This window comes from Humulus lupulus, chromosome 9 (assembly GCF_963169125.1).
Source record: "Humulus lupulus chromosome 9, drHumLupu1.1, whole genome shotgun sequence".
NCBI lineage: Eukaryota > Viridiplantae > Streptophyta > Magnoliopsida > Rosales > Cannabaceae > Humulus > Humulus lupulus.
This window is the reverse complement of record NC_084801.1, coordinates 92,902,123-92,926,224: the sequence shown is the minus strand read 5'-3', so window position 1 is coordinate 92,926,224 and position 24,102 is coordinate 92,902,123.

Sequence of the window (24,102 nt, the reverse complement as noted above, 5' to 3'; positions counted from 1 at the left end):
ATTTGTTTTTGTTTAAATGGTTCTCGTATCTTACTCTATGATTTTTGGGTTATTTATTTTTTGTGCCAACTTATAATGGGTTTTTTGCTCCCTTGGGAGGCTGGGACGATGAGGTCGAAGGAATACAACCCTCTCTTTCTTTGTTTCAGATCTTTAGATTATCATTTATTTCACTTCAAGTCTTTCTTCGAAAAGTACATTAGATGGTTATATTAGTATTACATTATGGAGATAGGTCTTTCTGATCATGGTAGAGGTGAGATACAGGTCTCGTTGTTGTTATAGTATGATCAAAGACTTAGATAATTTCTTGATTATATTTTCTTGATTCTGTTCAAAGACTTAGGACATATCGAGAGGTTTTGAGTGTTAGTTCTAGAGTTTGATATTATTATTACTTGACTTGGTTAAGCCATGCCCTTTTAATATAAATATCTTGGTATATTTGTTGTTTTCAAATATCTGACTATATAGTTTCCTGAGTATATTTTTGGATTTGACATTTTATCATGTTTGTGATTATGTTTTATGGGTTTGAGATTATTTTAGTTTCAGTTTTTTTATCCTATTTTTGGATTTAAACTTTCGGTGTACTGAGGTTGTTTTGGTTCTCTATTTTATTTTCTTGTGACTAATTTTTGTTTATGAGTAAAGGTTACATTAGATCTTTGACTTTTTTGTGTTTATGTTTTCTGTGTTTGGAGAATGGTTTTGGCTATGACCTTTTATTTAGTTCTAAGTTTCTTACGTATTCATTTTAATTATATAGCTATGTTTCCTTGATATTGTGGTTCCTCATTGTTCAATGTTTACTTTGATTGTTCCATTTGAAAATGAAATCTAGGACTACTTCTCCTATAGCAAACTTGTTTAGGTTTCTTATATTACTTCTCCTATAGCAAACTTACAGCTCCAATCATCCCAAGCAGACCTTAGATTTCTTATTTAGAGAGCTAAGATACTCTGTTTTAGAGTTCCTCTTCAAGCTTGGTGTTCTTCAAGAAATTTTGAGCTTTTGACTAATTTCGAATTTTGGTGTTGTTATTGTGGATGGGAACTGTTTTGCAAGGTACTATAGATCTGGAACTGAGGTTGAGACTCTTGATTTTGGCTTGGGATCATAGGTTTGGGGAAAGTTTCCAAGTTCAAAATCAAAGTTGTGATTTTAGCTTCCTGTATGTCTTTGGGTGTTTTGAGGAGGTAATAGTGGTTCTGGGCATTTGGGTAACCTATTTTGGGGTCAAATTACTTTGAAATTGTGTTCAGAAACTTTTTTTGATGACTTTTGAAGGTATTGGGCTAGTTTTTGGAAAATGGGGGTTGAAGAAATTGCAGAAAACAGAACCTTGAAATTTGGTTTCATGTCGTAGTGCCCCTGTGCCAATTTCAGTTTGTATATCTTGTAATGTTTCTCTCTTATTTTTGTTGAGCCTTGCTAAACTACTTTAATGGTTACACAAATGAAAGCTTAAATTAAAACAAGCCTGGAAATGAAGGGGTACCACTACACCAAATACCTCTTTTCTATAATACATGACTATAAGCTAATTGGAAAAGTATCAAATGATTTTGTTGTGTTGTTTATGTTTTTATCTATCTATGTTTTTGCTTCAAATGGTTGAGTTTGGCTTCACGTTGGGGTAACTTGTTCTCTTGATGAATGTGTGCTAGGTATTGATACTAGCCTTGTTTTTCGAATTCAGAGTCGTTGGCACTGCTGGAAAGAATAGGGAAGACTAGGGTGAGTCTTTCCCAATTCGTTGAGCTGTTGTGTTTAGGGGCTTCTGAAATTTTTAACTTTTTGATGCAAGGATAGTAGTTTTAGTTTCTTATTCCCAAATTTTGTTTCTTAATATTTGAGTTGTTTAAAATATGGTTTGAGTTGCTCCTTTTTGGGCAAGTGTTTTTTCTCATTAGCTTTTGTTTTAGTGTGTTTTTGTCTCATCCCATTACGCTCAGTTTAGCTCTTTTTTCTCTTTCCTGGACTGGTTACATTTGTTGAGTTCATGCAAAAAAAATTCAAATTTCACAGTTGCAACTATTCTGTGAAAAAAAGTGATTGTTTGTTAATCAAAATATCCAAAATGTATTGTTATGCTCAATATTTTTGTTTTCGAAATAGAGGTTTAACTAGTGGCTGAAATATACTTTATATGATAAAAATATTTCCAAGGAAGCCTAGATTTAAGATGCTTGTAAGTTGAAAGTGCTTGTCTTATATTAGGCCATATTTTCCCTCATTAATTGTGTTTAGTTTTATTATTTGATTATAAATTCTTGCCTTATGTTGAACTCAGAAAATAAAAGAACTTCACTGGTTTTATAGCAAGATTTTACATGATCTTTCTACATCATCTCTTCCATGCCACTTAGTCTCAAATTTGGGTTTGTTGAATTGGTTACAGAACAAAGCAACATGCATTGGAAGGCATGCCTTTGGTGATCAATACTAAGCCACTTATACCATTATTAATGGATCGAGAAAACTAAAATTGGTTTATGGTAATTTCTGACCAAAGGATCACTCATTTAGTTTTTAATATTTATTGGACTTGCACACTTTTGATAAAAAATGAATAAAGATTGTTATTTTTGTTTTGGATTCTATTATTATTGTGTATTATTTGTTACTTTACCAAATTTTTTAATAGGGTTTGTATTTGTTAGTGAGATTTTTAGCGGATAGAACTTGCTTTGCTAGCCATAAATATTGACAACCCAGTTTTGAAAATAACATGTACACGATAATTGTGCTAGTTTGTTTTCTTAGAATTAATTATGTTTTAGCTCTAGTAGTAATATATATTTTTTATATTCTTGTGTACGTAGGGAGGGAGACACCATCAGTTGCTGGAATCATTAACCCAGATGCTGAGGGATTTTAGAAACTCTTTTTTGGTCAAGAAGAAATAGCCATCCCAGTCCATTCATCGTATGCCTTTTTTTCTCATGTTCTGTTTCATGTTTCATACATCTTTATTTGCTTTGATTTGATTCTTAGACAGTCATAAATTGAATAAATGTAGCATTAAAGCAGCTTGTGCCGCACACCCTACTGTTGATGTCTTTATCAACTTTGCTTCATTTAGAAGGTGGGTACTTGTTATGCTCATTAACAATTGGTATTTTGAACTCCTACACAAGTACTTTTTAATGAACATGCATTATTTATTTCTCATTTTCAGTGCTGCTGCCTCTTCAATGTCTGCACTAAAGCAACCAACCATTCGAGTTATGGCTATCATTGCTAAAGGTGTATCCGAGTCAGATGCTAAGCAATTGATTGCTTATGCATGGTTTCACAGGTTGTTATTGGCCCAGCTACTGTTGGAGGTATTCAAGCTGGAGCCTTTAAGATTGGTGACACAACCAGAACAATTGACAACATAATTCAGTTCAAGCTATTCAGACCTGGATCTGTTGGTTTTGTCTCCAAATCTGTGCATATACACTCCGACTCTTCTTTATCATTTTTGTTTCATTATGATTTTTCTGACCTCAATGTTTTGATTTTTAAACTGATAACTAGTTGTTTGAAAAAGCATCTCAAATTTTTCCATAACTAATTGCTATCATTTGCTCCTTCAAAGTGCATGCCTGAGCTCTCCTTTATGTTTATGTGCTTATAGAAGGATCTATGTCCGGTGCCAACTTGTATTTAGATAGGCTACATGATCAATTAATGAATGCCCTATAAAATATTAGACTTTTATTTCTGGGGGAAAATCTATCATTTAAATTGTTTAAAATAATAATTATTTACTAATAATGATAAAATTATGTGCTTTTAAATCCTATCAATGCTGTTGTTTACTTAAATCTACGTACATATATATGATTGTCTAGTTTTATTATATATCTTAGAGAGGGTGATCAGCAATTTATGCATCACTTGTAATATGATTGGCTTGTTTAGTGGTGTTGATAGAGTAGACTATGCTTTGATGTTTTTTGGAAGTTTTGGTGCTTGCGTCCATGGTCACTTGAATTAATATTATGCACCATTTAATTAAAGTTCTAAGGTCACTTGAGTATAGATAGTTGTAGTAATGTGTGTAATATAATAACTTGTTTATTATTCAAACTCAATTATTGTAAATTTTGTTATGCGTCATGATATTATTGACTATTTTAGATGAATGATATGATATTTCATGACCTCATTAGTTTTTCTTTTATGTTTTATTTACCAGATTCAACAAGTGAAGTGCAAAAGAAAATCTGATTTGGAAGGCTTTGGTGTGATGACATTTAGAAGATCATGAATTCCTACCTTTACTTTTGAATATGCAACTGTTTAAGACTATTTTGTTGACTATTGTGAGAATATTTTGTTTATGTTAATTATGCATTGTTGAATATCTTAAGACTTTTGGATTGTTTTTTAGATAATCTTGAATGTATTTTGACACAATTATTTGGTTATATGTGTTATGAACCATATAATTGGTACTCAAAAATATATTTGTACAATGTTAAGGGTGTCTTAAGTATATTAAATGAGCAAGTTTGAATTAAAGCAATAAAAAATAATTATAATGTACAGGTTATATAATAATAATTCAAGCTTATCCAAATATTAGAATAATACAAAAAATGTGTTATTGTATCTTTTACAATAACACTGGTTTATAAGCATAAAATTATGTTATGCAAACTATTTTCTATAATGCAGAAAATTTGTTATTATAAAGTGTATCATAACACTACTTTATAAGAACAAAAAAGTGTTATATAATTTATTTATAAATAGCATAATGAAATACTTATCTAACTATTAAAATAACACAACAAAAGTGTTATCGTAGGCTATACCATAACACATGTCTATAACTATGGAAAAGTGTTATGCAAAGTGCTCCAACCTACTATAACAATGCTTTCCTTAACACATCAAAAAGTATTATGGTATATATTTGATAATACTTTTTCGGCCTTATTGAAAGTATCTTTTCTTGTAGTGAAGAGTCCAGACATAATTTGAATACATCGATCCCATTTCAAGGTCCATGGCGTTTAGCCATTTTTCTTTGTCAGAACTTTCCATTGCATTTCTATAAGTCAGTGGATCATCTTTGTTTGTGTCAGACACAAGCATTTGAACTTCATGTTCATAGCGTACTGGTTGTTTACCAACCCTCCCACTACAACGAAGCTCTCTATTGTTCTGGCTAGAACGAGCGATATCCTCTGGTCATTTTTCTCTTGTCATTGCTAGTGATTGGTCTTGTTGTAGAGTCCCAGAATTTTTACTTAGCTAGCTAGATCGTTAGTAATAGGTTGTAGTATTTTAGATTTCGTGGATTTTGGTATAAACCGGGACTTAGTAGGACACTCGTAGCAATAGTTATGGATTTTATAAGTTTAACCTATAGTTTCGAAATATTAATTATAACATAAGGTTTAATTAATATTGTTGGTCATAAAAATATTTTACTTATAATCTAAGGTTTAGATAGAATTTTAAGAGCATGACACTTGTCACAATCTTGTTTATTTGAGGATTTAAGAATTTTAAATGGATAATTAAATAATAGAAGTATCTAGAAGCTCTAGAACCTTCCAGGACCATTAAGAGCATGACAGTGTCATAATCATGTTTATTTAAGGATATAAGTATTTTTAAATAAAAGAAAGTTCTAGAAACTCTAGAACCTTCCAAGAACCATTAAGAACATGACACTTGTCATAATCATGTTTATTTAAGGATTTAATAAAAGAAAGTTCTAGAAACTCTAGAACCTTCCAGAACCATTAAAAGCATGACACTTGTCATAATCATATCTATTTAAGGATTTAAATATTTTTTTAATAGGATAGTTTCACTCCTCAAACTCTATAAATAGGACCTAGTGCTCAGCCATTTTCTTCATTCTTCGAGCATTTGATCAGAGCCTCTAAGGTGCTAGTATTACTATAGAGAGATACACTTAGGTTTAGGATAAAAGCTTTATCATCTTAAGCTTTATAAACACTTGGGGAAGTGAGATATAGTGTGCTTTCAATATCAAGGTGTAGATCAGTTCTAGTACATTCAAAAGTATTCTTATTCTTAAGTTCATTTCTATATGATTCTTTAGTTTTCTATAGTTTTCATTCAAATCCTAACTCGTTGTTTCAATTCTTGGTTAGGTATTTAATTTCTTTGAACTTAAGGTGTCTTTTCAGTAAGTTTCTTCTTGGTGGTTTAGTTCTATTCTTTTTATCTCTTTTCTTTAGAATTACTCACCATTCTTATTGTTGGTTTTATGAGTGTTCCAAGTCCCGTCTTTGTTCTCAAATATCCCAGTGTTGGTAAGAAAAATAGGATAGTTTTTATTAGCTTATATGTTATGATATGTTTATGTTCCAATATGTTATGATATGTTTATGTTCTAATATGTTATGTTATGATGAATATGTTTTTTATGTTGCTAGGGGCTCATAGTTGCTTGGCTAGCAAACCTCAATGTATTTTGAGGCTCATAGTTGCCTAGCTAGTAAACCCCAATGTTGTTTTATGTTATCTAGGGCTCATAGTTGCTTAGCTAGCAAACCTTAATGTATTTTGAGGCTCATTATTGCTTAGTTAGCAAACCTTAATGTTTACCATGTACATGGGTCAGAATTGTGATATATGTTTTATAGTATATGTTTTGATATAGTCTTATGTTTATGTTTTATGTTATATGATTGATTAGTAGATTTTCCTTGCTGGGCATTAGGCTCACTGGTTTATTTTTAGTGTGATGCAGAAAAATAGATACGGAGGCAGAAGGATTCTTAAAAGGTTGGCATGTGTGTTGAGGCTGAATGGAATGGATGGGTTGCATGTCGATTCGAGGACGACGTTATTTTTAGTCTTTTAAATTATGTTTTTATGTATTTTCCGCATTTAGTTTTGTAAACAATTTCATTTAATTTAAAGTTATGTTTTATTTTAAAACAATGGGATCCCATACCGCACATTTATGTATTTCGAATATTTACTTTGGAGTTTTTAATAAAGTTACGAATATTTCTTATGTATGTTCTCTTCAAAGTAGTAGCTATGTCTAGTAGTTTCAATGGTCCAAGGTCTTAAAAATAGTTGGGTCATTACACTTGATTATTTGAGACCAATTCCTCAAGTATGACTTTACTTTGAGGTTTGTTGTTATTTACATAGTCATGCTCCATAAAAGTAGCATTCGTAGATACAAACGTTTTGTTATCTTTAGGACTACAAAATATACCACATTTTGTTTCTTTGGAATATCCTACAAGCATTCACACTTCAGTGCATGATTCCAACTTCCTAGTATTTCCATTAAGCATGTGTGCATGACAACCCCATATACAGAAATGGCGTAAACTAGGTTTAGTACCATTCCATAATTCCAATGGTGTTTTCTGAATAGACTTAGATGGAACAACATTGAGTATGTATAGAGCACATTTTATTGCATAACTCCAGAATGTCAAAGGCAATGATGAGAAACTAAAAATCAATCTAACCATATCCAATAAGGTTCTGTTCCACCTTTCCTGAAACACCATTTTGTTGTTGTGTTCCAGGTGCAGTGAGTTGGGATCGAATTCCATGCTCACGGAAATGGTCCTCAAATTCACAATCTAAGTACTCCCCACCTCGATCTGATCAAAGTACTTTTAGTGATTTACCTAATTGCTTTTTAGCTTCGACTCAGAATTCCCTAAACTTATTATAGGTTTCAGATTTCCTTTGCATTAAGTATAGGTAACCATATCTTGAATAATCGTCAATGAATGTGACGAAATATTCATAACCTCCTCTAGCTTGGACATTTACCGAACCAATAATGTCCATACATACAAGTTGAAGTGGTTCTGTGGCTCTTTAACCTTTAGCAGAGAAAGGTATCTTGGTCATTTTGCCTTCTAGGCAAGATTCACATACTAAGAGAGAACCAATAGATAGTTCTCTTAAAGGATCATCCTTTGTTAGTCTGTTAATTCTGTCTAGACCAATATGTCCCAATGTCAAATGCCACAGATATGTTTCATTATCGGAATCTGTCTTTTGTCTTTTAATAGAACTGGGATTTGCAATTTTAAATAATTAAGAATTAATAAACATGTTCGACGTTGGACTCTAACTTTTAAAGTCCACCTTCATACTTTGCAGAGCAAATGTCAAAACCATATTTCGAAATAACAATCGAATTATTATTAAAAGAAATATTAAAACCTTGTTCATGCAATTTCGATAAGGAAATCAAATTTCTAATAAATCCAGGAATAAAATAAACATTGTCCAACGCAATAAATTTATTATTATCAAAAACTAGGCCAGCTTTTCCAACTTCAGCTGCCGAGATCTCCTGTCCACTTCAAACTCTCATGGTCACCTCCCAATGAGCCAACTTCCTCAAAGTACTAAGACTCTGGGATGAAAAACAAACACGATTAGTGTCTCCGGAATCAACTATCCAAGATGAAATATCACCTTCCACTAAACAAGATTCTAAAACATGCAAATCAAATTTACCATTCTTTTTGCCTTTCAGTTCCGCCAACTACTTAGGAAAATTCCATTTTTAATGACCATCAACACCACAACGAAAGCATGATCCTTTCAGTGCCTTCTTTTTGGAGTTCTTTGTAGAATTATTCTTCTTGGAAGACTTGTTTGTCTTCTCTAGTTGTTATTGCTTTTTCTTGTCCTTTCCTTGGCCACCCTTTCTTTTCTTTGAATCACCATTTGAAGAGGAAGGCTTGGATTCAACAACATTTGCCTCCTCGACTTTATTGGAACTTTTTTTTAGATATTCAAAAGTTTGCAACTCATTCAGCAGTTGGGTCATATTGTACTCCAACTTGTTCATAACACAGCTGGTAGTGAATGTCGTAAAAGCTAGTTTGAGAGATTCAAGTATCACACTTACTTGAGTTCTCTCATCAATGGTTGCACCATGGATTTCTTCATCATGTAATATGTTGAACATGTATAAGACATGTTCTCTGACAGAAAAAAATTTCTTCATTTTCATATTCATGAAGCTTCTAGTAGCATCATGTTTGCACTTATCAGATTTCTGATCAAACATGCCTTGTAGAGATTCACAAATCTCATAGGTTATTTCAACAGTTTCAAACTTCTTTCTGATCACATCGCTCATACTAGCAAGCATAAAACATTTGGCCTTATTGTTAGATAAGTGTAACGTTAAAAAATTACCTAATAAGGCTTAGGGCCTTGATTAGGGGGCCAGGATGGCAATATATGGAATTATGTGCTTATTTGTTGTATTTAATTGTAATTATGCGATAATATGACTAGCTATGCATGTTTAGGAATATTAGACAAGCATGTGGGTCGACTTCTTATTCTGATAACTTGGCCTGTTGCGGGCATAATTGTATATTTATGTGATTTATGTGAAGGACCACATTATTATGTGGGTTTGTTTGAGTTACTCGGCATGAGGCGATCCTAGGGAGAAAGTTAGCGAGAAAGTCACAACGGGATTCAATACCTGACTCGGGGCGAGTCAAGGGGTATTTTGGTTAATAGACATTAATTGGGTTATTGGGTAATAAAAATGAATAATTGGAGATATATTTGGAGTTAGTGAGATAAGGAGGGGATATTGGGAAATTTGACCATCTTTCCCTCGGGGACGTTTTTGGTACCCGAGCCTCGGGGTTAGCTTAAGTCATTTAAGCCTAAGAAAACAAAAATAGAAACACTTAGAAGTTGCCACTAAACCGACTCTCTCTCCTTCTCTTGCACTTTTGTTCTCTCAAAGATTTCCTAGGAAAACCATTGAAGAACTAAGGAATTTTCGGGCTAGAAATCAGAGAATTGAAGCTTAAACTTGGGGGACTAATTCTGTTGTAGTTTGTGGGATTAACCATCAGTGGAGGTAAGCTATAGACCATACTTTTACCATTTAAATTATGTGTTTCCATGGTAGTTTTAGTGTGTTCTTGAGGTGTTCTTGAACCATCTAGCTTATGAATTGAATTGGTGAATTAATGAGATTTAGGACTGAATTTTTATTGGTTTATGTTGCTGGGAACATGTTAAAACTATTGTGGTAACTGAATTATAGCTTTGGAGTGAATTTTGGTTAGTATGGAGTAGATTTGGCTACATAAAATTATTGAATTCCTGGGTTCGAGGGGCCAAGTTGCGATTGTGTTCTTGTGAAGTCGCAACATAGCTTGAGCCCAGGGCCTTAGGGAAGCCTCTGCATGAGGGTCGCGTCGCAACCCATTAGGGTAAGTCGCGGCCCGTGCCCCTTGACAGAGGGGAGGAGGTTGCTTATAGGAGGGGCGCGTTGCGACCCACAAGGCCAGGTCGCGGCCTGCCTGGGCATTTTGGCCTTGGGGAGTCTATTTTAAAAGGGAACCTTTTTCTTAGGGCGAGGGATCGATTCCACTACCCGGTTTAGTGGAACTCGAGACCCCGGAGGCTAGGACTCAGTCTAGAAGCCTTTATTCAATGGTTGTTGATGGAATTCTATTTTATGGTTGTGACTAGGTTACCGCTAGGGGCTAAGAACCGGGATCATGCTCGAGGCTCGTTCTTATTTATGCTTACTCAGACCTGAGGTAAGAAAACTGCACCTAATACGTTTTATATGTGATTAGGGCTTGGCCTGATTGTTATCAATTATCTTGACTAGGGCTTGGGCCCCGAGGACATATATATTTAAGCGTTTGCTTCACATGTTGGTTGATATCTGCTTAAGTGCTTTATTATTATTGTATGCATTCCGTGGTTAGGGCATGAGGCCCTGTTAAATAATTATGACTAGTATCGCAAGAATGGTTATTCGATGGTGTTATGTGATTAACACGCATGTGTGCTTAGTGGTTGGGGTATGCGTATCCATATTTATTTTTGTATTGTGGTCTGTATTCCTAGATTAGGGCTTGACTCATTAGTCAAGGACGGCAATAGCGCGCTGCGCGCTGGCCGAAAGGCTTAGGCCTGAACCAGCAACGTATTATTACGTTGGCCAACCCTATGATCGATGAAACATTAAAGTGCCAGGTACAAGGGATTAGCTCTACGACTAGTTACTCAAGGCTAAGGTCAAAGGCCCTAGGTGACTCTATGGTCACGTAGCTTAGGCATAGGGCCCCGAGATTGATTCTATGGTCAATTGTTTAGGGAAGCGCCCCTAAATTGGTCCAATGACCACTTGTTTGTTTCTTGCTTAACTTTGGCTCACGGGTGCTTTGTGGTGCAGATAAGGGAAAGGGAAAGATTGACTAGCCATGAGTTGGAGAGCTTTAGTGGAGGCATGTACATATGCGACTCCTCGACCACCATGGCCAGGGACATCTCAGAGGAACTAGGGTTATACCCCTGTTTTTGCCACTTAGGCCAGCTAAATGTAATTTTGATGAATATTCACCTTTTTCAAAAACTGGTTGTAATGTTTTGGGATCCCATGTTTGTACGAAACTTTTTGTACAGAAGTCAATGATTCTTTTGACAAAAAAATTTAACCCTAACCCTTGACATTAACCTTAGTTACACATTTTAAACCAAATGACTTGGTTAGCAAGTCTGACACAATTTTAAAGTACACAGTGTAACGGTCCTGGATTAGGAAGACGTTACAATGAGATCCAATTATCATACATCTCTCTAATAGTTTTTGCAGTAGTGAGAGCAGAAACTTTAGGACATTCCTCATTAAGGACAACCACGTGGTTTTCACATATCAAAACAATGTTCATGTTTGATTTCAATTTCATGTAGTTATCACCAGTCAATTTGTCATCAGCAAGTAAAGCAATGACAGGGTTTGGATTAGACATATTGCTGAAAATTAAATAAATAAAATATAATGAATTAATGCATATATTAGATATTAGTTTATATTTGGAATAGTAAATACGATGCATGAATGCAACACATAAAATAACACACAAAAATAGTTACTAGTCCATGATAGATTAATTTTAAAATTAATGGATCGCCTTATGGTAGGTTAGACTAATAACAAATTAATCTTAAGACAAGATCTCAACTCCATAAGTGAAAACTTAAAAACTCATTTTTCTCTTTTGACTTATGAATTACCATTAGTTTTGTCAAGATGCACTGGTCGTGCTCGAACTCTTAGACACACCTTCGGAGAGTAACCCATTATTTTTCGATAAATCACTTAAGTCAAGAGTGTGCCTTAGGGTCAGTCAAACTTGAAATACGTCACTAATATATTCTCTTATGAGAAGTCAACCTTGAGATAAAATAAACATATTCGAAAGCCTTTACTTAGGGAAGCCGCAAACGAAGGCGACACGAGGCCCTTCCTATGCCTCTCGGTGTTCAACCAATAATGGGGACCATGGGACCTATTGTCATAATTATTTCTCCCACTCACTATTTTAAAATTGTGTTTTTCTCAAAAAATAAATCTTTTTTTAATTTTGTTGTAAAGCCAATTAAATTAATTTTACCAAATGATATTCTAATAAATACTAATCCAATAATGCAAAATAAATAATTTTGCCCTAGATTTTATTTTTCCTTTTTAAATAGAATACCATTTCATTTAATAAAATAATATTATTAAATAAGAAAACAAACAACTTTAAATTATTTTTACCATCTTAACTAATTAAGACTAAATTAATTATATGAGCTATCAAAATAAAAACATATAATCAATCCTAAGCATGTTTCTAAAAAAATGCATGCTTAATATGTACTATGTGGGTAATATGTATCGCATGTTAATAGCATAATAAATCATTAAAAAATTTAATCATGTTCAAGAAAATAAACAAATAAATGTGGGTTGGGTGCTTTGGGTATTTCTAGAAAATTACAACACTTGCGAAAAATACACAAAAATAATTAAATTAACTAACGCCTTTTAAAGAACAACTCCTTTGATCTTGGACCTTCTCTTTTAGTCTTTGGGTCATTATCATTTTAATTAACCATTATGAAATAATTAACCTTTTAATTATTTTAAACAAATTTAAAATAATAAAACTTTGGATTTTAATACCCAACAAGTTATTGAGGCCCAATTGGAATTTGGACTAACCACAATAAATTCAAAATTTATAATTAAAACACTTTTAATCATATTGGGCTTAAACAAGCTCAAATGAATAATTACACATCCATTAGGGTTTGCGAGACACAAACCCTAATGGGTGTGTCAATGGTGGTCAGTGGTTGGCAGGGGTGCGGGTGGCTGGCAAGGGCGCGGCTTAGCGTGGAGAGTGCTGGAAGCTCGACGCAGGTGCGCAGGGCTCGACATGGGCGCGGGTTCGCAGGGCTTGCTGGGCACGGGGCCGAGGGGTGCGCATGGTTATAGGGGCAACAGATTGGGCCTCGGGGTTTATTCTCGGGGCTAGGGCCATTACATAATTTTTTCATTATTTAAAAAAAAAAATTCAAAATTCCTATGCCTCAAAATGGCTTACAATTTTGTATATCTAGAAAACGAAATAAGAACTTTTCATAACCAAAAAACACCTTGAAAACCAACCCTTAAGAACATAAACGATTCATACATAAACATCCATTCATTCATATATTACACATAATATAAAAAATGCATATGATACCCACACAGTAATTAACATATGCAGGGTTTAAAGATGACTTTGGTACCAATTGTTAGGAACAGTTCCTAGTGCGCAGCGGAAATTGTGGTAATGATAGTATTGTATACAACAAATTTTTTTAATATAAACAACTTTATAAGAGGATATGAAATATGAAATATGTTAATCAATATATAATATGAATGTATAAAAAAATAAGAAAATATTTACCTCTTGCAGCCTATCAAGAACCTTTAATCTTTTCGTATATATTTCGGTCTTCCTATCCTCGCTAGAGTACTCACACCTAGATCTTCCAAGACGTTCTCTACACCTCAAGATGTGGGTGGACACATAGAGAAAAATGATCAATTTTGTGAATCAAAAGTATTCTCAACTCATGAGACTCTTGATTATAGGATAGAGAGAAAAGAGATTTTGTTTTGTGAAAAAGATAGCTTTTTCTTCTCTGTAAAAACTTGTTCAAACTTGTTATTTCTATTTTCTATCACATAAAATATGTAGACATTATTATCATAATAATAATAGTAAATAAATATTATCACCTTTAATAATAATAATAATAATAATAATAATAATAATGGTAAAAGACAAGGTCTTACATTCCATTTTAAAACCCCTTTTAAAATGTTTTATTAATTAATTAAAAATAAAAATAAAAAACCAATAACTGATTACATCAGAAGTGTCACACGCATAAAGCAGTCCAAGTCCTGTGCGTGTGGCATATCCCTAAAATTGGGACTTAATTTTCATGTGTTTTTATTTTAATTAATTAATAATTAGAAATTCAAATAAGGTATCATCTTTTTAAGGAAAAGATAACAACTTAATTTTCAAAATTCAAAATTCAAAATTTGAATTTTCATTATTATCTTATTATTAATTAAATGAATATAATAATCAAAACCAATTTTTACCATCAAAATTTATCTATTCACATTAAATAAAATAATTGATTAAAATCAATTTCTTCTATTTCTCACAAATTCAAAAATTGCACAAATGCAATAATAAATTGTGCAACTTCAATTATCACATAATTGCACATTTATTTAAAATAATAAATATTCTTTCAAATAGTCCATTCACAGTTTAACCCTTGTATCAACTCTTACCTTGATTAGTGTTGATAGAGTCGCCCCAGAGATTTATGGACCAATAATTTCAAGCTCCAATAAATAAAAGATTATTAACCAAAACTCTTTAATTCAATAATCATATTTATTAATCTCATGATTATTCCACTATAAATATGAGACTGAACTCTTGAGAATAAAAGACATATATTTACTGAGTACTTTATTGTAACCATAAAGTGTCCATTGATATAATCATTACATACAAATTAATCCTCTATTGATGATTCAACATTAAGTGGGAAAAAAATTACTGTTTTATCCTTTTAATTATAGCTTGATTCCTAGTGTACCATCGACTTTACTACTGAAGGTTAATTCATAATCTGATTATGAATTTGAGCCTATAACTTTTTCAATTCCAAAAGCCAACCCAATAGGGAATCATCATTCAATCTATAAGAAAGTATAGATTCCATGTCTGTTAAGCTATGTCCCCAGCCATATACATCATTGAGTCCCCAAAACAATAGTTCTTAGCCTGATCATTTTGACAAACCGTAACGCATGAATCAAATGACATATATAGGAGTTCATAGTAACTTCAGGATTAAGATTAGTTTGTATATGAACATCAGTTAATGTGTTTTATAATACTACGAAACGGTATTTAAACAAGTATAATTAAATCACATCTGGTCTAGTTCTACATACTGTCAGCATGTAAAGTACCTCCACTAAAATGTCCTACTACACTATTAATACGAATCTTGGTCACATGTATTCATAATACTAGTGGACCACAGTAACAGTAATTAATCTAAAAATTCCATAACTTTATTTTATTGCGAACTATTTAAGTTTATTATCTCAATCTCGATCCTCTCATACCAATATGAGAGTGAGGCCACATAGATGAACTTGGTAATTTTCTGAAATTTACTTAATATTATTAGCAATAATATAGTACATAAGCTACATATATACTATAATTCAATTCATTTATTTATTTCATTAAAACCATTGTCTACTACAATTACTTTAAGGGCACAATTCCCAACACTCAACATATGAGATCTTGGAATATTAGGTCTGAGACAGTTTTTAGGGATAGAGAAAATATTACAATCTATTTTCTTTTTGTCAAAAGTCTTATGTTAAAAACTATATCCATATGATAGATTTATAAAAGAATTAATTAAATTTTTTAAATTCAAAATTCAAATTATAAATCAATTATTAAATAAATAAACAAAATATTCAAGATCCATTATGGGACTCTATTACACGCCAACTACAGTGCATGCATTGTAGTTGGCGTGTAACACATCCCTGTTTTCAGGGATGTGTTCCAACCATTTTCTTTTAATTATTATTTATAATTATTTATTTAAAAATATTTAAACCTCATAACTTATTTATCATACTAATTAACGAATAAATATCATTACAAATTCAAATACAATTTGAATTATCAGTGTTGTACCCCTAAAATTAGCGCGAGTTCAATTACTCAGCATGAGGAGGAGTTGGCAGATGAACGTATGGAAAAATAGCCAAGTAGAATATCTAGTTATCAATGGTGTGAACAGCTCGAGTTTGGGGTTTCAACAGCACGATACATCCAACTTTGGGAACTCTTAGCTTACTACGAGCTAAGGTTCAGATAGTCATTGAACATGAGCTTGGGTGTGATATTCAGCTCATGAGAACTTGGACAGAATGCAAACTGAAGGATCCCTAGAGATTCAAAGACACTTTATATGCTCATTAATGCCCAGGTTGTATCACATATCTATCATTTATTATTTGAGATAGCAGGAGTATATTTATCCTATTATCAAATCATATCCCAATGTAAATGAGAATAATATGTATTAATTATATACCTTATTTATTCACGTGTTTTATTCACGCGGTTACCCAAACCTGTCCATAGAATTCCTCTAAATACCATAAATATTCGACAAGAAAAGGGACAACTATTTTTGTATTACCAAAACTCTACAGAAATTGAGAGAGAAAAGTAATAATATTGACTCGTGGACTAGGTGGATTTAACCACTGAACCACGTAAAAATTGTGCGTGTTCAAGAGAGTGTTTACTATTTTCATTACAGTTTATAATCTAGCAATAATCTACATGTTTAGTTTCTTTATACACTATTAGCAAAAAAACGCGTCAACAATCAAAAATATATTTTTCCTTTATTTAAATAAATAAAGCTAATTAATTTTAAATTAATTATCTTAATTATTTAAATGTTATTTTCGAAAATTTCATTTTAATTATAAAATAATTTTAAAAAATATAATTAATTTTGAAAATTAATTTGTCTCAATTACATATTTGACTCCGAAGAACAAATTTCTTCTAAATATGTCATTTTCCTGATTTTTCCCAATTTCAACTCTTACCTTGGATAGTGTTGATAGAACCATCTCGGGGATCTATGGACCTATAATTTCATGCTCTAATTAATTTAGATTATTAATTAAAACTCTTTAATATAATAACCTTAATTTATTAATCTTAATATTATTCCACTAAAAATATGAGATTACACTCTTTTAATTATAGACATTTATTTATTGAGTACTTGTAAAACATAAAAGTGTCCATCGAGTTAATCACTACATACACTTCAATCCTCTATTAATGGTTCATAATTAAAGTAAGAATTAATTAGCGTTTAACATCTTTAATTATATCTTGTTTCCTTAAGTACCATTAACTTTATTAGTGAAGGTTAATTCATAAACTAATTTATGAATTTGAGCTCAATAACCTTTCAGTTTCAAAAGTCAACCCTTAAGAGAACCACTATTTCATTACTCTCGAAAAGGTATAGATTTCATATTTGTATATTATGCCCCCAACCATTTACATCAATGAGTTCCCAAAACAAAAAAAATTAGCCTGATCATTCTGACAAACAATAACGAGTGAATCAAAGAACTCATATGACACAAACAGGAGTTCATAATAACTTCAAGATCAAGATCAATTTGTATATGATCATCTTATTGATATGTTTAATTAATACTTATAAAACAATAATATTAAGTATTAATAACATATCAAGTCTTGTTCATGTATAACCACTTTATACAAAGTACCTCCACTAAGATGTCCTACTACATCAGTAATATGTATCTAGATTACATGTATTCATAATACTAATGAATCGTACTTACAGTATTTAATCCAAAAATTCCACATAACTTTGTGTGAACTGCGAACTGTTTAAATGTGTTCCCTACAATCTTAATCCTCTTGTACCAATACAAGATTGTAGTCACAATAACGAATTTCAGAATTTTCTGATATTCATATAATATTATTCTAAAAATAATAATAAACAAAAAATACATGCAAAATTTCATTTTACTTATTTATTTCATAAAACATTGTTAAAAACATATGCTTTAAAGAGCACTAATCCCAACATCACCCTCCATGACCTTGAAGGTGGTCGTCTTTTCATCCTTGAGCTTGGCATTGAGCTTCTGGATCATTTCCAGCTTGGACATTCTCGTTTCTAGCTCCTTCTTAGTCTCTTCAAGTTCTTTCTTTGCCTTTTTGAGGGCATTCTCAGCTCGGTCTGGGCAGCCTTAGCATCATGAGCATGCCCGCGGCTGGGGGCTACCCCATGATTTAAGATTTGGTATTGGTGAATGAAGGTTAAAAGGCTCTGCATTAAGAGGAAATTTTTAAAGCAAACAAAGACAGAAAAATATAGCTTCAAACTATACAAGCAACAATACATACTATTAAGAATGGTTAAATATAATGGTTAAGATGTTTACACGTTGAGGTGCAAAACACTTAACAGTTTTCACTTATGGAGAAGTGAAAATATGAGTTTGTGTAGAAGGCATCTAAAAGTGATTTTTATGGGTCTAAAGTGATACAATGAGGTATCCAAACATTCTCAAAAATTTTGGGATCATTTGGAGGTGTTTTGAGACAAGTTGGAGTGCCAAATTAGAGGCATTGGCGATGTGTCACCCCCTAGGAGGTGACACATCGCCTAAGGCTTCAAAACCCTATCCGAGATAGTCCAAGTGATGCATCGCCTGGTGCTAGGAGATGTGTCGCCTAGGTTGTTACAAGTGTCTATACAGTTTACATAAAATTCTCCAAATGATGTGTTTTAAATGCTCTAATCTTATTGGTTAGACTAATGATGATGCCTACACAATAAATATGGGTTATTAGAGTTGTAAAGCCTTGATCGCACTTTCCAACTCTCTCTATCCTCTCCCTCTAGCTTTCAAAGACCAAAGTTTTTCTCCAAGAAACTCATCAAGCTTTGCTTGACTTGCATGAGTTGTAAGGCTTGTGAAATCCTAAATCACATTCTACTTAGTTGAAGCTTCAAGCAACAAGGGAAGGCTTGAAATAGAGATTTTGGACAACAATATTCTTATTGTGTATAAGCTTTAGAAGTTCCCCATGTTTGAAAATTCAAGTTGCTCTACATCAACGGTTGTCTGTATCCAACTAACTTTGTTTTGTGTTACTCTATTGTGTTTTCATTGTTAGTATTGGTGATTAAATGTTTCGAAGTTCTTCTTATCATCATTTAATCATTTAGTTTCTCATATTCAAGATCGACATTCATATTATGAACATGTTTATTTGATTATCAAGATTGTATTCAAACTTTGAATAAAGTTCTTTCTTAGCATTTAGAGTTTCAAATATTGAACTATTATCATTATTAATTATTGATTTGAAAAGATAAAAGCCATATATTCTCAACACTTACTAAAGCGTACAACCCACCAGCCATATCAAAGAGGGTGGTGGAACTGTCACAACCCCTCAAGAACTCCCAGTGGGGACCTTGAAGGTTGCTATAAGCACGCCCCAGACGAGTAAGGGCCTCTGAACCAAGCTCGACGCTAGAAGTACAAACCTCTTTGTCAACCATGAATTCAGGCTCGTGGGGAGATAAGGCTTTTTTGTTGGCAGGTATCGACGTGTGAATAGAGTGGAATTTCTTTCCTTGACTGGGAGCATTCCCAGGAGCAGGAGCAAGAGGAGAAGTCAAGGTCGTGAAAGTTGGAGGTGTAACTCATGTCAGAGAGGGTCCCACCAAAGGAATGGTGGCAGGACCTGAGGAGGCAGTAGGAAGATCCGAGGTTGCAGGAGTAGTCTCGATCTTTTTGGCTATCGTCGAAGGCTTGGGGTTCTTTAAAGATACTCGGCCCTGCTTTGAGCCCTTCGAGATTGTAGGTTCGCTAAGGATATTCTCGAGATCAGAATCCATCTCACTTGCAAAAGAAGGAAAAACATTAGTATTCAATTACTTGTATTTGAAATAGGAAAAGTAATACTAGAAAGGAGACCTAACTGGAAGATTCATCCTGACTTGAACTCGAACTCCAAGAAATTTCTATGTCCTCTAAAGATAACTCAATAACACTAGGACTGGATTCTTCACCTCAGAATGTGGGAGACAACTTAGACAACTCTCACCATTCATTCGAGACATACTGGAATCCTATACCCTCCCACACTTTGTTTATACTGCACATAGTTTTAGACTCAGATAATCAACTGTCATCTCTATGAATCTTAAAGTTTACCCCTGACCAGTTCATAAAATTATAATGGGATTGTTAAATGAGACTAACACATTTGGTTCTCGCTCGAGAAGGGTGGGAGACAAGTAAGACATGTCTAGGATTACTTTACCTCCATCAAACGGGCCAGGAGAAGCCTCGTCTTGGGTCTTATTTCCCGAGCAAGAAGGTCTGTCAGGGGAAGGGTTAGAGGCTCTTGAGCTCAAACCCCTTTTCTCTTCTTTGAAAAGGATTTGAGAGTGGGGATTTTTATGTCTTCCAATCTAGAGTACTTTTGAGTCCCAACATCATCTATAGACTTGCCTTCGCCGAGGAGGCCACATAGGCGAAGCTTATCCTCGTGAAAGAGGTAGTGAAGAGACCGTTTTCCATATGGGAGCTTTAGGATGTCGTTTCGATGATCCTTCACCTCCTTGGTCAGCTTCAGGCGATCATAATTGGTTGTATAACAATAAAAATATAACTAGCCCAGCTTAAGAAAAAGATAAAATTTTAAGCTCGAAAAATGCAAAGACAAGACTTACGAGGACGCTTGAATGAGAAGAACTTGGACAGGTCGAGGTCATCCTTCCAAAAGAATTGGATCTTGAAGTTTGAAGGGTGGTTAGGAATGTCCTCAAACAATCGATTCTCTTAAGGCCAACTCGAGAGGTAGTAAATCCATCTCCACCCTCGGCCCATGTGAGGTTTCTTTTCAAGCAGTAAAGATATAAAATCTAATAGGTTGAGGGTCCTTTCCACTTCATCTCGTGATAAAGCGACCTCAGCACCGCTATAACTCGGTAGGAGTTGTACTGGGTTTGGAAGGGAGTAATATTGAACCAATCGGTAAACTTCCTGAATTAATCTTTTAAGGGCAAGAGTTCCCCAGCTCGCATATGCTTGCGACTCCATGCCGCGAGCTTGAGTTTCCTTTTCGGGTCGGCTTCACCCGGATCATGGCTACTTCTTTCGTTGGGCTCTAAAACTTGACACATTAATTCGCTGGATAGTTTTAGGTCATGACAAGATAGGAAGTTCAAAATCTGTCTCATGGTGGTAATGTAACTCTTATAATGGTCAGCCTCGATAAATTTACTATTTGAGGCAGGAAGGGATGTGATTTTTTAGGATGATGGTTTAGAGGGTTGGCCCGAAGAACTCTCCATAAGTTTGTAGAAGAGTTCGTCTAGATGGTAGGCGACGGTTACTTTAAGCTTAGGGTCCATAGGAATTGGGGGGATTTCAAGGTCTGGATCAGGGTAAACAGAGAACCGCAACTTTTTTTCTTTTTCCTTCTTCGACCTCAGCAATTTGAAGTCGATAGTGTGCACATGTATCTTCAAGCTCTAGACGATCTTGGTGCTCTCGAATCAGTTGTTGATTTCGAGTGAAGGGAGATTCAACTTGAGGCGTTGGGGGATGGTAAGGAATTGCAAGGCTGGGCCCCCATCGATTCTTCAAAGACTGCATCATCTAACAAGAAACAAAATGGTGAGGGCCAATCACTTAGAAAGAACTGTGAAGGAAAAATCTTGAAAAATTCAAGCTCGAAAAAACGAGATGAAATTTTTGAATAATTACGACCTAGTTAGGCTTGAAAAATTGAGAGTGTATCAACTTATAGTGGGTGAATTGGCTTCCAAATCGGGGCTACCCCAATTTTCACAGATGAAATAGGCAGTTACCCAAAATGGGGTTATCATTGGGCTGTGCGCATAAAAACCCTATTCTAAAGCTTAAGTATTATTCAACACGAAACTCGCGTCTACTAATAACTCGACAAAAAAGAGTTATTTTACCACATTTTTATGCTAATTGTCGCTTAGTTTTTGAGTTTTTAAGTAACATATTAAGTTTTTATATAATTTTGAATTTATTAGTTTTATTGTAAATTTTTAGATTTTTTTTTTTTTTTATAGATATTTTATTATAATATGTTGTAGTTTAATTATTTAAAATTAGTATTGTTAGATTAAAAATTGTAATTGTGATTTTATTGAACTTGATTGCTAAAGTAAATTAAATTTTAATTAAATATTTTCATGGACTTAATATGATTTATTTTTGAAAATATTTGATTATAATTTAATGTTTATTTATTTTGTAGGATGTTCTTTGCATTTTTTTATGCTTGAAAATAAAGAAGAAAAGAGGAAAGAAAAGTGGTATTTTTGAAATTAAAAAGGAGACCCAACACCCTGTTGTCCCTGCACCAGCCAGCCTCCACAGGCCCAGGCCCGAAGCCTCTAGCCTTCCCTGCTGCTCCACGGCCCAAGCCCGAGCCCGCCTGCCTCCTGAAGCCCCTATCCTCTGACCCACACCACCTGGCCTCCTTCCCAGGCCCAACACGCTCTAGGCCCCTGCTACCAGCAACCATGCCCAACACTCCAACCCCTCTAGGCCTGCACCACCGAAGCCCACTCCAGGCCCAACCTTCCTCAGCTTCCACAGTCGCCTGCCCAGCCTCCCAACCAGCCACCAACAACTCTCTTGAGCCCACAATGTACTTTTGTTCCCTATGTCCAAAAATGCCAACTTTTTACCCAATTTTTCTACATATTTCACCACAAATATCATCATTACACCCTATAATTTACCTCTACATACCATATTTACTTTGTTTAATTAATTTAATCAATTTAATTAATTTAAGTTGATTATTTTAATGCTCTCATTTTGGCTATAAATATGGAATTTCAAGACCATTTTAGGGTGCTTAATTTTTGGGTTACCATCTTCTTTTCTACTATTTTCTCTCTACCATTCTCTCTTCCATTTTGGTGTTTTTCAAGAGAATTTTCAAGTATGTATTTTATTTATTTTGTAATTTCTATTCTTGTTATGTGCTTCTAATCTTTTTCATAAGATTATTAAGATCATGATGAAGCAACATGTAACTAGATAATATTTATGTTGTATGTTGATTTCCCTTGTAATGCAACAAAGTTTATTGATTTTTCTTCTTCATATATGTCTTTCATCTTTAATATCTCATATTTTGGATTGTTAGATAATATTACACTTTGTTCTTCATTTTGCAAAACATAATATTCTTTGTGTAAGATGTGTAATTAAATTGTACACATCCAATGCTTAGAGGAAAAATGCTATGTTTTTCCTTATAAATAATGTTATTTGATTTTTTGTTTTTTCATTAGGTTGATTCACAATAAATACTTTGAAATTATACTTTTTTGAAAAGTGAATAAAAATCCTATCTTTTTAGAAATAGTTTGTGCTTAAAATTATAAATCTATTTGGAAAATGATAATTTTACTTATTTTAACTATCACTAAAACTTAGGAATCAATATACTAATAAGTATTGTTAAACTTACATTTTGTGGATTCTAGTTTCTTAATAATCTTTCTTTTACAACTTATTTTCAAATCATAATTTGTTTATTTTTATTCTCTTAAATAGCTTTACATTAAATCTTTTATTTTTATGTTCATGGCATTTAATCTCATCAATCTTTGGAGCTAGGTTAGAATTTATTAATTTTGGTTTAAAATAGTTTTCTTTTTTATTTTAGACAACTCATTTGGGTTCCATCTCGTGCTTACACAAACACTATACTTCATATACAATTCGTGTGCTTGCGAGTTATAAATTTTTAAAACATACCCAATTTGGGTCCATCAAGTTGTTGGCGTCGTTGCCGGGGAGTTGCAAGAAAAGAAACAAAATTTATCTCAAGGTTAGTGAATTCTTCTACTAGTTATTTTAATTTTTGTACTAAGAAAATCTATATACAAAAATATAAATATATATATATTTAAAACTATAAAAACAAAAACAAAAAAAGATAAAAAGAAAATTTTGGAAGGGTTATACCACCAATAAAAAAAACTTACTTATATATTTATATTTATTGTTTTTTTTAGTTGACGGCACT